The 16,852-nt window shown below is 49.8% G+C and overlaps 2 long non-coding RNA genes and 1 pseudogene across 8 annotated transcripts; 2 read left to right on the top strand and 1 right to left on the bottom strand.

Annotated features, from left to right (window-relative positions):
• LOC127916964 (rho-related BTB domain-containing protein 1-like) overlaps positions 1-6,747 on the top strand; it is a 66,095-nt pseudogene extending 59,348 nt beyond the window's left edge.
• Positions 6,748-10,321: 3,574 nt separating this feature from the next.
• On the bottom strand, positions 10,322-11,817 carry LOC127916965 (uncharacterized). 5 transcript variants are annotated; one of them, XR_008096788.1, is made up of 5 exons: positions 11,673-11,817; positions 11,477-11,510; positions 11,274-11,443; positions 10,713-10,857; positions 10,322-10,679 (listed from the first exon to the last, which is right to left on the bottom strand). It is a non-coding gene; the product is annotated as an uncharacterized LOC127916965 (long non-coding RNA). The 5 variants fall into 5 exon arrangements; XR_008096787.1 differs by lacking the exon at positions 11,477-11,510; XR_008096789.1 differs by lacking the exon at positions 11,477-11,510 and having other exon boundaries at positions 10,742-10,857.
• Positions 11,013-12,824, top strand: LOC127916966 (uncharacterized). Of its 3 annotated transcripts, XR_008096792.1 has the most exons (4): positions 11,248-11,402; positions 11,605-11,633; positions 11,666-12,547; positions 12,686-12,824. It is a non-coding gene; the product is annotated as an uncharacterized LOC127916966 (long non-coding RNA). The 3 variants fall into 3 exon arrangements; XR_008096794.1 differs by lacking the exons at positions 11,248-11,402; positions 11,605-11,633 and adding an exon at positions 11,013-11,040; XR_008096793.1 differs by lacking the exons at positions 11,248-11,402; positions 11,605-11,633 and adding an exon at positions 11,505-11,570.
• The last annotated feature ends 4,028 nt before the right edge of the window (positions 12,825-16,852 follow it).

Below are 16,852 nucleotides of genomic sequence, written 5' to 3'. Positions count from 1 at the left end.
GCTCGATCAGGACACACTGGCTGAGGAGCGGGGTCGATCAGGACACTGGCTGAGGAGCGGGGTCGATCAGGACACTGGCTGAGGAGCGGGGTCGATCAGGACACTGGCTGAGGAGCGGGGTCGATCAGGACACACTGGCTGAGGAGCGGGGTCGATCAGGACACTGGCTGAGGAGCAGGGTCGACACACTCAGGACACACTGGCTGAGGAGCGGGGTCGATCAGGACACTGGCTGAGGAGCGGGGTCGATCAGGACACTGGCTGAGGAGCGGGGTCGATCAGGACACTGGCTGAGGAGCGGGGTCGATCAGGACACACTGGCTGAGGAGCGGGGTCGATCAGGACACTGGCTGAGGAGCGGGGTCGATCAGGACACTGGCTGGCAGGACACTGGCTGAGGAGCGGGGTCGATCAGGACACACTGGCTGAGGAGAGCGGGATCGATCAGGACACACTGGCTGAGGAGCGGGGTCGCAGGGGCTGAGGAGCAGGGTCGACACACACTGGCTGGAATGGAAACATCAACAACAACAACAACAACATACAGAATGGAGGAGCGGGGTCGATCAGGACACTGGCTGAGGAGCGGGGTCGATCAGGACACACTGGCTGAGGAGGAGCGGGGTCGATCAGGACACACTGGCTGAGGGGCGCGATCAGGGCTGAGGAGCGGGGCGATCAGGACACACTGGCTGGGAGCAGGGGTCGATCAGGACACTGGCTGGGCTCGATCAGGACATGGCTGAGGAGCGGGGTCATCAGGACAGGGCCGGGGTGAGGACAGCTGGGGCCAATCAGGACACTGGCTGAGGGACAGCGGGGACATCGATCAGGACACACTGGCTGAGGAGCGGGGCCGATCAGGACAACTGGCTGAGGAGCACAGGACACTGGCTGAGGAGCTCGATCAGGACACTGGCTGAGGAGCGGGGTCGATCAGGACACACTGGCTGAGGGCAGGGTCATGAGGACACACTGGCTGGGACACACTGGCTGGGGAGCGGGGTCGATCAGGACACACTGGCTGAGGAGCGGGGTCGATCAGGACACTGGCTGGCTGAGGACACTGGCTGGGGTGGCTGATCAGGACACACTGGCTGAGGAGCGGGGTCGATCAGGACACATGGCTGAGGACACACTGGCTGAGGAGCGGGGTCGATCAGGACACTGGCTGAGGAGCGGGGCCAATCAGGCTGGCTGAGGAGCGGGGTCGATCAGGACACTGGCTGAGGAGGCTGGGGAGCGGGGTCGATCAGGACACTGGCTGAGGAGCGGGGCCGATCAGGACACACTGGCTGGAAACGGGGTCGATCAGGACACTGGCTGAGGAGCGGGGTCGATCAGGGGTCGACACACTGGCTGAGGAGCGGGGTCGATCAGGACAACTGGCTGAGGAGCGGGGTCGATCAGGACACTGGCTGAGGAGCGGGCAATCAGGACACTGGCTGAAGCATACCAAACAGAATGGCTGAAGCATCGATCAGGACACACTGGCTGAGGAGCGGGTCGATCAGGACACAACATGGCTGAGGAGCGGGGTCGATCAGGACACACTGGCTGAGGAGCGGGGTCGATCAGGGACACAACACAACATGGCTGGGAGCGGGGTCGATCAGGACACACTGGCTGAGGAGCATCAACAACAACAACAACATACCAAACAGAATCAGGACACACTGGCTGAGGAGCAACAATCAGGACAACTGGCTGAGGAGCCAAATCAGAACTGGCTGAGGAGCATCGATCAACAGGACCACACTGGCTGGGAGCATCATCAGGAACACTGGCTGAGGACCAAACAGAATGGAATCAGGGACATCAACAACAGGACACTGGCTGAGGAGCGGGGTCAGAAGGGACACACTGGCTGAGGAGCAACAATCAGGACACTGGCTGAGGAGCGGGGTCGATCAGGACAACTGGCTGAGGAGCGGGCCAAACAGAATGGAAACATCAACACACTGGCTGAGGAGCGGGGTCGATCAGGACACTGGCTGGAGGAGCATCAATCAGGACACACTGGCTGAGGAGCGGGGTCGATCAACAACAACAGGAACACACTGGCTGAGGAGCGGGGTCGATCAACACACAACTGGCTGGGGAGGCTGGGGCATCAATCAGGACACTGGCTGGAAGCATCAAGGCAAACAGAATGGAAACATCAGGACACTGGCTGAGGAGCAACATACCAAACAGAATGGCTGAACATCAACAACAACAACAACATGGCTGAGGAATGGGGTCATCAACAACACTGGCTGAAGCATGGCTGGGACCAGCGGACACACTGGCTCAAGCAACAACAGGACACTGGCTGAGGAGCGGGGTCATCAGGACACTGGCTGAGGAGCATCCAGGACACACTGGCTGAGGAGCAACAACATACCAAACTGGCTGGAAACATCAATCAGGACAACAACATGGCTGAGGAATGGGGTCATCAACACAACAACAACAACATACCAAACAGCTGGAAACATCAACAACAACAACAGGACATACCAAACAGAATGGAAACATCAACAACACAACACACTGGCTGGGGAGCAGGGGTCAGACCAGGACACATCAGGACAACGACAGGACACTGGCTGAAGCAGGGGAAACGATCAGGACAACACTGGCTGAGGAGCATACCAGGACACACTGGCTGGAAAGCATCAGGACACACTGGCAAGCAACAGGACACACTGGCTGAACGGAATGGAGAACACTGGCTGAGGAGCAACAACAACAGGACCACTGGCTGGGAGCGGGGCGACAGGACACATGGCTGGGGAGCGGGGTCGATCAGGACACACTGGCTGAGGACCAAACGGAATGGAAACATCTGAGGAGAACGATCAGGACACACTGGCTGAGGAGCGGAGACGATCAGGACAACACTGGCTGGGAGCGGGGTCGAAACAGACACTGGCTGGCATCCAGGACACACACAACAACAGGAGCGAATGGAAACACTCAGGAGCGGGCAATCAACACACTGGCTGAGGAATGGAAACATCAGGACACTGGCTGAGGAGCAACGATCAGGACACTGGCATGAGGAGCGGGGTCGATCAGGACACACTGGCTGAGGAGCGGGTCGATCAGACACACTGGCTGAAGCACGATCAGGACACACTGGCTGAGGAGCGGGGTCGATCAGGACACTGGCTGGGGACAGGACACTGGCTGAGGGAGCGGGGCTGAGGAGCGATCAGGACACACTGGCTGAGGAGCATATCAGACACTGGCTGGGGAGCGGGGTCGATCAACACACTGGCTGAGGACAACATCACCACACACTGGCTGGAGCATCAACAACAGGACAACAACAGTACCAAACGTCAGAAACACTCAACAACACAGGGACACTGGCTGAGGAATGGGGTCATCAGGACACTGGCTGGGAGCGGGGTCATCCAGGAACTGGCTGAGGACATCAGGACAACTGGCTGAGGAGCGGGGTCGATCAGGACAAACTGGCTGAGGAGCATCAACAGGGTCGACAACACTGGCTGAGGAGCGGGCCGATCAGGACACTGGCTGAACGGCTGGGAACATCGATCAGGACAACTGGCTGGGGACAACATACAGGACACTGGCTGGGGAGCGGGGATCAGGACAACAGGACACTGGCTGGGGACAACAACTACCAAACTGGCTGGAAAGCATCCAATCAGGAACACACTGGCTGCGGAATGGAAACATCAGGACACTGGCTGACAAGCGGGCTCCAAACACACTGATGGAGGAGCATCAACAGGACACACTGGCTGAGGAGCATACCAAACAGGGAAACACTGGCTCAGGACACTGGCTGAACATCAGGACAACTGGCTGAGGAGCATCAACAGGACACACAACTGAGGAGCAGGGTACCAGGACACTGGCTGGAAAGCATCAACAGACACACAACTGAACATACCAAACAGAACACTGGCTGGGAGCATCAACAGGACACACTGGCTGAACTGGCTCAGGAACTGGCTGGGGACATCAACAACAGGACACACTGGCAAAGGAGCGGGCCGATCAACACACTGGCTGGATACCAAACAGAAGGAAACATGGCTGAGGAGCGAACAGGACACACTGGCTGAGGAGCGGGGTCTCACCTGGCTGGAACGGGCTCAGGACAGAATGGAAACGGGGCATCAGGACACAACTGAGGATATCAGACAGAATGGGAGCATCAATCAGGACACTGGCTGAACGGGCCGATCAGGAACTGGCTGAGGAGCAACAATATAGACACGGAGGGGGAGCATACGATCACACTGGCTGAGGAACTGGGCATCAGGACACTGGCAAGAACAACAACATACCAAACAGAATGAGGTTCATCAACAACTGGCTGAGGACAACTGATCAGGACAAACTGGAATGAGAAACATCAACAACAACAACTGATATAAACAGAATGGAAACATCAACAACAACTGGCTGAACAACATACCAAACAGGTTGGCTGAGGAGCGGGGTCACAACAACACAACTAGCGGGGTCGATCAGACACACTGGCTGAGGAGCATCGACAGGACAACTGGCTGAGGAGCATCTGGACACTGGCTGGGGAGCATCAACAGGACAACAGGATATAGGACACTGGAAACGGGCCGATCAGGACTCACCTGTCTGGATGGCTGGGGAGCGGGGTCAATCAGGACACTGGCTGAGGAGCAACATACACTGGCTGAGGACCTGTCTGGAAACATCTGAACAGGGCAACATCAGGACATACTGGCTGAGGAATGGTTCAGGACACACTGGCTGAAGCATAGGATGGATGGCTCAGGAGCGGGCCGATCAGGACACACTGGCTGGGGAGGGTCGATCAGGACACTGGCTGAGGAGCGGGGTCGATACAGGACACTGGCTGTTCTCAATCAACACTGGCTGACAATGGCTGAGGAGCGGGTTGATCAGGACACTGGCTGAAGCATATCAGGACACTGGCTGGAGGAGCGGGGTCGAATATAGGACACACTGGCTGAGGAGCGGGCCGATCAACACTGGCTGAGGAGCGGGGTCGATCAGGACACTGGCTGAGGAGCGGGGTCATCAGGACACTGGCTGATAGGATGATCAGGACACACTGGCTGAAATAATCAGGATGATTGTTCAGAATGGAAACATCAACAACAACATAGCCAAACAGAATGGAAACATCAACACTGGCTGAGGAGCAACAGGACCAAACTGAAGCGGGGCGATCAACAACTGGCTGAGGAGCAATCAACATACTGGCTGAACGGAATGGAAAGGACATCAAGGACAACAATCAGGACACCAAACAGAGGATGGAAACATCAGGACAACACTGAGATGTAAATAGAATGACCCGATTCCATGGCTTCTAAGGACACTGGCTGAGGAGCGGGGTTCTGTGTCCACTGGCTGAGGAGCGGGGTCTATCAGGACACACTGTCAAGGCACTGGCTGGGACGGGGTCCTCAGGGGACACTGGCTGAGAGCGCCCTCAGGCCACTGGCTGAGGAGCGTCCTCAGTTCTGGCTGGGAGCGTTTAAATCTGGAGGACACTGGCTGAGGAGCGTCGATCTGCACTGGCTGAGGATATCTGGAGAGCGGGGATCTGGACACCCGGAGACGCCCTCAGGGCACTGGGAGACGGGGCCTCTTGTTCCAGTCAATACTGGCTGAGAGCGGTCGATCTGGCTCACCGGGGTTCAATACGGAGATTGTTCTACAGGCACATGGAGACGCCCTCAGGACACAACAACAACAACATACAAACATCAACAACAACAACATACAGACGTACCTCTGGCAGAATGGAGACATCCAATTGTTCTACGGAGAGTTTAAAACTGGCTGGAGATTGTTCTGGCAGTTTAAACGGGTGCCTTGGATGAAACATCAAGAGTTTCTGGATATAGGAGACGTTCTGCCATGTTGGAGGAGTTCCAAAGAGACTCTGGCCCCGGAGACGTCCTTGGCCCTGAGGTTGCGTTTCTGGCCCCGGAGACGTCCTCTGGCCCCGGAGACGTTCTGGCCCGGAGGACGCCCTCTGGGGCTCCTCCTGAGACGTTCTGGCCCTCGAGACGCCCTAGGATGAGACGTTCTGCCCCCGGAGACGCCCTTAAATATAGACGCCCTCTGTTCTGGAGAGACGCCCTCTGGCCCCGGAGACGCCCTCTGGCCCAGGATAGAGCGTACCTCTGGCCCCGGCTGAGACGCCCTCTGGCTCCGGAGACGTCCTCTGGCTCCGGAGAGCGTGATCTGGCACTGGCTCAGACGTTTACTCTGGCTCCGGAGGACGTCCCTCTGGCTCTCGGAGACGTCCTCTGGCCCCGGAGACGTCCTCTGGCCCCGGATGATTGTTCTGAGATTTTAGTTGTACCTGATGTCATTGTTTGCAGTATTACTACAGTATTAAAACTGAACTACAGTGCTGCGGTAGCTGGGATTGCATACTGCTGGAGTGAACCCTTTTCTAACCCTTTCTGTATTGTTTTTCTTGGGTCCTGTGACCGTGAATCATCGTCTATAGAATATTGCTTTCAACTTCTGGTTCTGAAACTCTGTGTAGTTTATTATAAAGGATGATTGAAGAGGTTCTCTGTCTGCTCCACAGAACACTATGCTGTGAGTGAGCTGGTGAAAGCCTCCAAAGATGGACAGGATATAGACGGCGATTGTTCTCACATATCTGGAACTGGCTCAGGATGGTTTACTAGAACAGGATATAAACGACAGAGGAGATTGTCACCTGTCTGGAACTGGCTCAGGATGGTTTACTAGAACAGGATATAGACAGAGAGGTACTCATTGTCTGGAACTGGCTCAGGATGGTTTACTAGAACAGGATATAAAACAGCAAAGGTACTCACCTGTCTGGAACTGGCTCAGGTTGGTTTATTAGAACAGGATATAGACAGAGAGGTTCTCACCTGTCTGGAACTGGCTCAGGATGGTTTACTAGAACAGGATATAGACAGAGAGGTACCTGTCTGGAACTGGCTCAGGATGGTTTACTAGAACAGGATATAGACAGAGAGGTACTCACCTGTCTGGAACTGGCTCAGGATGGTTTACTAGAACAGGATATAGATCTGAAGTACTCACCTATAGGATGATTGTTCTGCAGTTTAAATATAGGATGATTGTTCTGCAGTTTAAATATAGGATGATTGTTCTACAGTTTAAATATAGGATGATTGTTCTGCAGTTTAAATATAGGATGATTGTTCTGCAGTTTAAATATAGGATGATTGTTCTACAGTTTAAATATAGGATGATTGTTCTACAGTTTAAATATAGGATGATTGTTCTGCAGTTTAAATATAGGATGATTGTTCTGCAGTTTAAATATAGGATGATTGTTCTGCAGTTTAAATATAGGATGATTGTTCTACAGTTTAAATATAGGATGATTGTTCTGCAGTTTAAATATAGGATGATTGTTCTACAGTTTAAATATAGGATGATTGTTCTGCAGTTTAAATATAGGATGATTGTTCTGCAGTTTAAATATAGGATGATTGTTCTGCAGTTTAAATATAGGATGATTGTTCTACAGTTTAAATATAGGATGATTGTTCTGCAGTTTAAATATAGGATGATTGTTCTGCAGTTTAAATATAGGATGATTGTTCTGCAGTTTAAATATAGGATGATTGTTCTGCAGTTTAAATATAGGATGATTGTTCTGTTGATCTGTGTTTAAATATAGGATGATTGTTCTGCAGTTTAAATATAGGATGATTGTTCTGAGTTTAAATATAGGATGATTGTTCTACAGTTTAAATATAGGATGATTGTTCTGCAGTTTAAATATAGGATGATTGTTCTACAGTTTAAATATAGGATGATTGTTCTGCAGTTTAAATATAGGATGATTGTTCTACAGTTTAAATATAGGATGATTGTTCTGCAGTTTAAATATAGGATGATTGTTCTACAGTTTTAAATATAGGATGATTGTTCTGAAGTTTAAATATAGGATGATTGTTCTACAGTTTAAATATAGGATGATTGTTCTAAGTTTAAATATAGGATGATTGTTCTGGGTTTAAATATAGGATGATTGATCTACAGTTTAAATATAGGATGATTGTTCTACAGTTTAAATATAGGATGATTGTTCTGCAGTTTAAATATAGGATGATTGTTCTGCAGTTTAAAATATAGGATGATTGTTCTGCAGTTTAAATATAGGATGATTGATCTACAGTTTAAATATAGGATGATTGTTCTGAGTTTAAATATAGGATGATTGTTCTCAAAGTTTAAATATAGGATGATTGTTCTGCAGTTTAAATATAGGATGATTGTTCTGCAGTTTAAATATAGGATGATTGTTCTGCAGTTTAAATATAGGATGATTGTTCTACAGTTTAAATATAGGATGATTGTTCTGCAGGTTTCAATGTATTTCCTTCGTTTTGTTTTTCTTCCAGTTCCATAATGCTAACCAGTTAGCAGCTTGTTGCTTACATCACATCTGCACTCACTACAACAATGTCTGTGCCACTGTCAAAGAGATCAAAGCCAAATCTGCACGTGAGTTATTCCTCCGCTGGTTCTGATCAGCACACAACCAATCACAACCAATCACAACCAATCACAATTGTCAATCACAACCAATCACAACCAATCACAACCAATCACAACCAATCACAACCAATCATGCAACCAATCCAATCAATCTACAACCAATACAATCAATCACAATCAATCACAACTTGAATCACAATGTCAATCATCTGCAATCAAACAATCACAATCTGTCATGCCCAACCCTCTGCAATCACAACCAATACAATGAATCACAATCGGTGAAGTTTACACTGAACAGTTTGGTTTTGTACTTCTATTCATGTGTTTCCTGTCAGATACCCTCTTCTCTTGATAATGTCTGGCCTGCTTTTTGTTATCTCCTTTCCATTTGTGTTTTTGTCAATGAAGACCTAGAAAACAAGGTGATTGGACAGCCTAACTAATCAGTGACCTTTAATGGATCAATCACGTCCAAGGGAGGAGTGAAAACCCTTCTATGGAAATGAGTTTGCCACCTGTGTTCTGTACTGCCCAGTCTGTCATGAGCTACACTAAATATTGTCTGATGGTCTGTCTGTTGTGTTTCCTCCCAGAGAACCAGATGATACTTTCAGGTCACTACCCTGGCCCCTATGTGATACACTGAAGGAGGAGGACCACTACCAGCTTCTAAGGAGAGGGAGAAACTGTCAGGACGTGGTTCTCATTGACACACTGTCTGGTCCTACAGCAGACTCGTTGATGCACTTCTGGAGCACCTCCCTCTTCTATTGCCTGAGACTGCAGGTTTCAAACCCCCAGGAATCACTGTCTGGCCCTACCCTGCCTCCTGCCCCTTCTCTTGTGCTGGCCCTAGCTCTTCTAACCCTGCACCCCGCAACCCTCCCAACAACACACTGCCGGCCCTAATGTTTTACTGTTAGATCATCTGAGCATCAAAACAGGAAATAACTATCTGACGATGCACTGTTATGCCCACCCTCTTTGATGCACTGTCAGGTCCTACCCTCTTCTCTTGATGATACACTGTCAGGTCCTACCCTCTTCTTGTATGATTCATGTGTTTCACTGTCAGATCTTCTCTTGATGCACTGTCATGTGCCTACCCTCTTCTCTTGATACACTGTCATGTCCACCCTCTTCTCTTGATGTTACACTGTCAGGTCCTACCCTCTTCTCTTGATGAACTGTCAGGTCCTACCCTCTTCTATTGATCATACACTGTCTGGTCCTACCCTCTTCTCTTGATCAATACACTGTCTGGTCCTACCCTCTTCTATTGATGAACACTGTCAGGTCCTACCCTCTTCTCTTGATGAACTGTCAGGTCCTACCCTCTTCTATTGATGATACACTGTCTGGTCCTACCCTCTTCTATTGATGAACTGTCTGGCCCTACCCTCTTCTCTGATACACTGTCAGGCCCTACCCTCTTGATGATACACTGTCAGGCCCTACCCTCTTGATGATACACTGTCAGGCCCTACCCTCTTGATGATACACTGTCAGGCCCTACCCTCTTGATGATACACTGTCAGGCCCTACCCTCTTGATGATAAACTGTCAGGCCCTACCCTCTTGATGATACACTGTCAGGCCCTACCCTCTTCTATTGATGATACACTGTCAGGCCCTACCCTCTTGATGATCCTACCCTCTTCTCTTGATGAACTGTCAGGCCCTACCCTCTTGATGATACACTGTCTGGTCCTACCCTCTTGATGATACACTGTCAGGCCCTACCCTTCTTGATGACACTGTCAGGTCCTACCCTCTTCTACACTGTCAGGCCCTACCCTCTTGATGATGACACTGTCAGGCCCTACCCTCTTGATGATACACTGTCAGGCCCTACCCTCTTGATGATACACTGTCAGGCCCTACCCTCTTGATGATACACTGTCAGGCCCTACCCTCTTGGTGATACACTGTCAGGCCCTACCCTCTTGATGATACACTGTCAGGCCCTACCCTCTTGATGATACACTGTCAGGCCCTACCCTCTTGATGATACACTGTCAGGCCCTACCCTCTTGATGATACACTGTCAGGCCCTACCCTCTTGATGATACACTGTCAGGCCCTACCCTCTTGATGATACACTGTCAGGCCCTACCCTCTTGATGATACACTGTCAGGCCCTACCCTCTTGATGATACACTGTCAGGCCCTACCTCTTCTCTTGATGATACACTGTCAGGCCCTACCCTCTTGATGATACACTGTCAGGCCCTACCCTCTTGATGATACACTGTCAGGCCCTACCCTCTTGATGATACACTGTCTGGCCCTACCCTCTTGATGATACACTGTCTGGCCCTACCCTCTTGATGATACACTGTCAGGTCCAACCTTCTCTCTTGATGATACACTGTCAGGTCCTACCCTCTTCTCTTGATGATACACTGTCATGGCCCTACCCTCTTGATGATACACTGTCTGGCCCTACCCTCTTGATGATACACTGTCAGGCCCTACCCTCTTTGATGATACACTGTCAGGTCCTACCCTCTTCTCTTGATGATACACTGTCAGGTCCAACCCTCTTCTCTGATGATACACTGTCAGGCCCTACCTCTTCTCTTGATGATACACTGTCTGGCCCAACCCTCTTCTCTTGATGATACACTGTCTGGCCAACCCTCTTCTCTTGATGATACACTGTCAGGTACCAACCCTCTTCTCTTGATGATACACTGTCAGTACCTACCCTCTTGATGATACACTGTCAGGCCCAACCCTCTTGATGATACACTGTCAGGTCCAACCCTCTTCTCTTGATGATACACTGTCAGGTCCAACCCTCTTCTCTTGATGATACACTGTCAGGTCCAACCCTCTTCTCTTGATGATACACTGTCAGGTCCAACCCTCTTCTCTTGATGATACACTGTCAGGTCCAACCCTCTTCTCTTGATGATACACTGTCAGGTCCAACCTCTTCTCTTGATGATACACTGTCAGGTCCAACCCTCTTCTCTTGATGATACACTGTCAGGTCCAACCTCTTCTCTTGATGATACACTGTCAGGTCCAACCCTCTTCTCTTGATGATACACTGTCAGGTCCAACCCTCTTCTATTGATGATACACTGTCAGGTCCAACCCTCTTGATGATACACTGTCAGGTCCAACCCTCTTCTCTTGATGATACTGGCAGGTCCAACCCTCTTCTCTTGATGATACACTGTCAGGTCCAACCCTCTTCTCTTGATGATACACTGTCAGGTCCAACCCTCTCTGCTTGGGTCCACATGAATAACCTCCACATGGCAGGGCTCTACAGAGGGTACATTTTACTTACATTTGCGCCTAAATATTTTGCTGTGCAACCTGGAATTTGAATTTAGGAGCACCAGTGCACCTATAAAAATGAAGTATTCTCGCTACGTTGTTCAACCTGTCAACGTAGTGTGGTATGTGCTTTCTGTTTGACATGTAACATTATGGATGTAAATTGTGATTGTTGAAGTTAGCTGCAGCCACCGACACCAGCCCTGGATCTCAGTCTGAATCATAAATGATGCAAAATAACTCTGAACCTGATGAAACACAGGACCTGTTCGTAGACGGGGCTTCATGCAGCCTTGGAATATCAACAACAACAACAACAACGTTGAAAGTACGTCTTGTGCTCACTGGGATACCGATACAGCTCCAGGGATAAACAGAGCTCCTGATTGAATCGATCCCCAGGTCGGTATGTTGAACCCAGCTGGAGGTGTTTCTCTGTATTCTGAAACACCTGTTCCTTTAACCCACCTGGTGATGGTAAAGGGAAACTCTATACTTGAAATCAATGTGTTTTTATTCATCAGCTGTATAGTAGGCTTTCTTTAGTTAACCAAAGCCATAACTAGTCAGTTTATCATATTTTAATATATATACCATGTGATTATTTATTTGTTGGTGATATTTACTATAGAAACCAAGTGGCTGGTTCTCTTGGTTCCTGCTGTCAAAGGTCTTTGATCTAGCTGCTCATCATCCTTCATCTTCTTTATAACCAAGTGGCTGGTTCTCTTGGTTCCTGCTGTCAAAGGTCTTTGATCTAGCTGCTCATCATCCTTCATCTTCTTTATAACCAAGTGGTTCTCTTGGTTCTCTTCAAAGGTCTTTGATCTTGCTGCTCATCATCCTCAATAACCAAGGGCTGATTCTTTGGTTCCTGCTGTCAAAGGTCTTTGATCTAGCTGCTCATCATCCTTCATCTTCTTTATAACCAAGTGGCTGGTTCTCTTGGTTCCTGCTGTCAAAGGTCTTTGATCTAGCTGCTCATCATCCTTCATCTTCTTTATAACCAAGGTGGTTCTCTTAGTTCCTACTGTCAAAGGTCTTTGATCTAGCTGCTCATCATCCTTCATCTTCTTCTTCTTATTTAAAGGGAATGTTGTTGAATAAATGATTTGACTTAATAGCTTTATTCTAGTTTTGAACTGCCCAGTGTATATCCTAGGGTCTGGACTGTTGGTCTAAAGGTTAATGCAGACAATATGTACTGTTTCAATCCTCATACTGAGACGAGCCTGAGTGCCAGTCTGTTCCTGCTAATATGTTTGGGTTGACGATTCCATAAGGAGTTGGCAAGAGAGCAGAAATGTTTGTTTCACATACCTGTCAATAATACTATATGAATCAAATTCAGATGTAATGTTTGTTTCACATACCTATTAATAATGCTATTGTAATCATGGGTTTATGCTTTTGAGTGGAGCACCATCAGCTGAACCCGTCATGTAGAACAAGTTATTCAACTGATTAGAGTTCAGTACAACACTATTATATAGAAGGATATGTTGCTGTTATGAACGTGTAAACATCAGAGGGAGAGAGAAAGGTTTGGCAACAACCACTCAGCCTCACTCTGTCAGGAGAGGAGAGGAGGGGAGGGGAGCAGAGCAGCCTGTACCCAAGCTGTCACTGAGGAGCCAGACCAACACTGTATACATAACAGCTTTGGAACACAATGTCACATTCTATTATTAGTAATGATCATCATTATATTGCCTGGTGATTCTATAACCAATGTCAACATGAGTGTATTATAATCAACCTACAATAAAAGAAAGTTGTAGTTCCAGTATATGGACTGTAAGAGTGTCTTCATTTCCTTCCTGTTTTAAGTCCCAACCTATTATAACAGCTGTTATTCGTGTTAATATTCTAGAACATTGTTAACCTTCTAGAAGATTTGCATTCCAGAACCTTGTTAACATTCTAGAACTTTGATGGCATTATAGAATGTTGTCAGCACTATAGAATGTTGTCTGCATTATAGAATGTTGTCTGCATTCTAGAATGTTGTCTGCATTCTAGAATGTTGTCTGCATTCTAGAATGTTGTCTGCATTCTAGAATGTTGTCTGCATTCTAGAATGTTGTCTGCATTCTAGAATGTTGTCTGCATTCTAGAATGTTGTCTGCATTCTAGAATGTTAATCCCTGCATTCTAGAATGTTGTCTGCATTCTAGAATGTTGTCTGCATTCTAGAATGTCATCTCTGCTTTGCACACCCCACAGTCATCCTGTCTTGTTTGTGAGAGAAGAGGAAACTCCTATTACATAAGAGGAGTGGTGCAGAGCAGCGTGCACTGCCACTGACTGTGTATGTGGTGCTGGATTGTGTGTCAACTGAAGATTGCACTAAGTCCCAGGCTTGGCAGGATGAGAGGAGTTAAGGCGGGACACTACTGGGATAAACCGCAGGAAGAGGAGCGGTAATCACATTCTGAGCTGCTGGACAGGGAGCAAGGTGGTGTTAGGGTGGGACAGGGTACAGGGTGGTGTTAGGGTGGGACAGGGTACAGGGGTGGTGTTAGGGTGGGACAGGGTACAGGGTGGTGTTAGGGACAGAGACATGGGAGGGTGGGACAGGGTACAGGGTGGTGTTAGGGTGGGACAGGACAGGGTGGTGTTAGGTGGGACAGGGTGTTAGGGTGGGACAGGGTGGTGGTGTTAGGGTGGGACAGGGTACAGGGTGGTGTTAGGGTGGGACAGGGTACAGGGTGGTGTTAGGGTGGGACAGGGTACAGGGTGGTGTTAGGGTGGGACAGGGTACAGGGTGGGGTGTTAGGGTGGGACAGGAGTGTTAGGGTGGGACAGGGTGGTGTTAGGGTGGGACAGAGACAGGGTGGTGTTAGGACAGGACAGGGTGGTGTTAGGGTGGGACAGGGTACAGGGTGGTGTTAGGGTGGGACAGGGGTGTTACAGGGGTGGTGTTAGGGTGGGACAGGGGACAGGGTGGTGTTAGGGTGGGACAGAGACAGGGTGGTGGGGTGGGACAGAGACAGGGTGGTGTTAGGGTGGGACACAGGGTACAGGGTGGTGTAGGGTGGGACAGGGTGGTGTTAGGGTGGGACAGAGACAGGGTGGTGTTAGGGTGGGTAGATTGGGTGCTGTTAGGGTGGGACAGGGTGGTGTTAGGGTGGGACAGGGAGCAGGGTGGTGTTAGGGTGGGACAGAGACAGGGTGGTGTTAGGTGGGACAGGGAGCAGGGTGGTGTTAGGGTGGGACAGGGAGCAGGGTGGTGTTAGGGTGGGACAGAGACCGGGTGGTGTTAGTGGGACAGAGACAGGGTGCTGTTAGGGTGGGACAGAGACAGTGGTGTTAGGGTGACAGGAGCAGGGTGGTGTTAGGGTGGGACAGAGAATGGTGTTAGGGTGCACAGAGACAGGGTGCTGTTAGGTGGGACTTTGGTGTTATGAGACAGGGAGCAGGGTGGTGCTAAATGGGACATATATTATTATTATTACAGGGTGGTGTTAGGGTTATTAGGGTATATTGTTATATTGTTATATTACAGAGACAGGGTGGTGTTAGGGTGGGGCAGGGTGGTGTTAGCCACTTGCATCTAAATCTTTTTTTTGGGGGAAGGGGAGAGGGGGGTGAGAAGGATTACTTACCCTTACTTACCCTATCCTAGGTATTCCATGAAGAGGTGGGGTTTCAGGTGTCTCCGGAAGGTGGTGATTGACTCCGCTGTCCTGGCGTCGTGAGGGAGTTTGTTCCACCATTGGGGGGCCAGAGCAGCGAACAGTTTTGACTGGGCTGAGCGGGAACTGTACTTCCTCAGTGGTAGGGAGGCGAGCAGGCCAGAGGTGGATGAACGCAGTGCCCTTGTTTGGGTGTAGGGCCTGATCAGAGCCTGGAGGTACTGAGGTGCCGTTCCCCTCACAGCTCCGTAGGCAAGCACCATGGTCTTGTAGCGGATGCGAGCTTCAACTGGAAGCCAGTGGAGAGAGCGGAGGAGCGGGGTGACGTGAGAGAACTTGGGAAGGTTGAACACCAGACGGGCTGCGGCGTTCTGGATGAGTTGTAGGGGTTTAATGGCACAGGCAGGGAGCCCAGCCAACAGCGAGTTGCAGTAATCAAGACGGGAGATGACAAGTGCCTGGATTAGGACCTGCGCCGCTTCCTGTGTGAGGCAGGGTCGTACTCTGCGGATGTTGTAGAGCATGAACCTACAGGAACGGGACACCGCCTTGATGTTAGTTGAGAACGTCAGGGTGTTGTCCAGGATCACGCCAAGGTTCTTAGCGCTCTGGGAGGAGGACACAATGGAGTTGTCAACCGTGATGGCGAGATCATGGAACGGGCAGTCCTTCCCGGGAGGAAGAGGAGCTCCGTCTTGCTGAGGTTCAGCTTGAGGTGGTGATCCGTCATCCACACTGATATGTCTGCCAGACATGCAGAGATGCGATTCGCCACCTGGTCATCAGAAGGGGAAAGGAGAAGATTAATTGTGTGTCGTCTGCATAGCAATGATAGGAGAGACCATGTGAGGTTATGACAGAGCCAAGTGACTTGGTGTATAGCGAGAATAAGAGAGGGCCTAGAACAGAGCCTAGGGGACACCAAGTGATGAGCGTGGTGAGGAGACAATTCTCGCCACGCCACCTGGTAGGAAGCCGACCTGTCAGGTAGAGACGCCAATCCCAGCATTGAGGCCTTTGAGAGATACTAACTGGAGAGAATTGGAGAGGAGATCCTGATGGTTCACAGTATGAAGGCAGCCCGATAGGTCTAGAAGGATGAGAGCAGAGGGAGAGGGATTAGCTTTAGCGGTGCGGAGCGCCTCCATTGATGAGAAGAGCAGTGTCAGTTGAATGACTAGTCTTGAAACCTGACAGTTTGGATCAAGAGATCGTTCTGAGAGATAGCGGTAGAGCTGAGCCAAGGACGGCACGCTCAAGAGTTTTGGAGAGAAAAGAGAAGGGATACTGGTCTGTAGTTGTTGACATCGGAGGGATCGAGTGTAGGTTTTTTCAGAAGTGCAACTCTCGCTCTCTTGAAGACGGGAGGGACGTAGCCAGCGGTCAGGGATGAGTTGATGAGCGAGGTGAGGGAG

This window comes from Oncorhynchus keta, unplaced genomic scaffold (genome assembly GCF_023373465.1).
Source record: "Oncorhynchus keta strain PuntledgeMale-10-30-2019 unplaced genomic scaffold, Oket_V2 Un_contig_10362_pilon_pilon, whole genome shotgun sequence".
Classification (NCBI taxonomy): Eukaryota; Metazoa; Chordata; class Actinopteri; order Salmoniformes; family Salmonidae; genus Oncorhynchus; species Oncorhynchus keta.
This window is presented reverse-complemented; position numbering and strand designations above follow the sequence as displayed.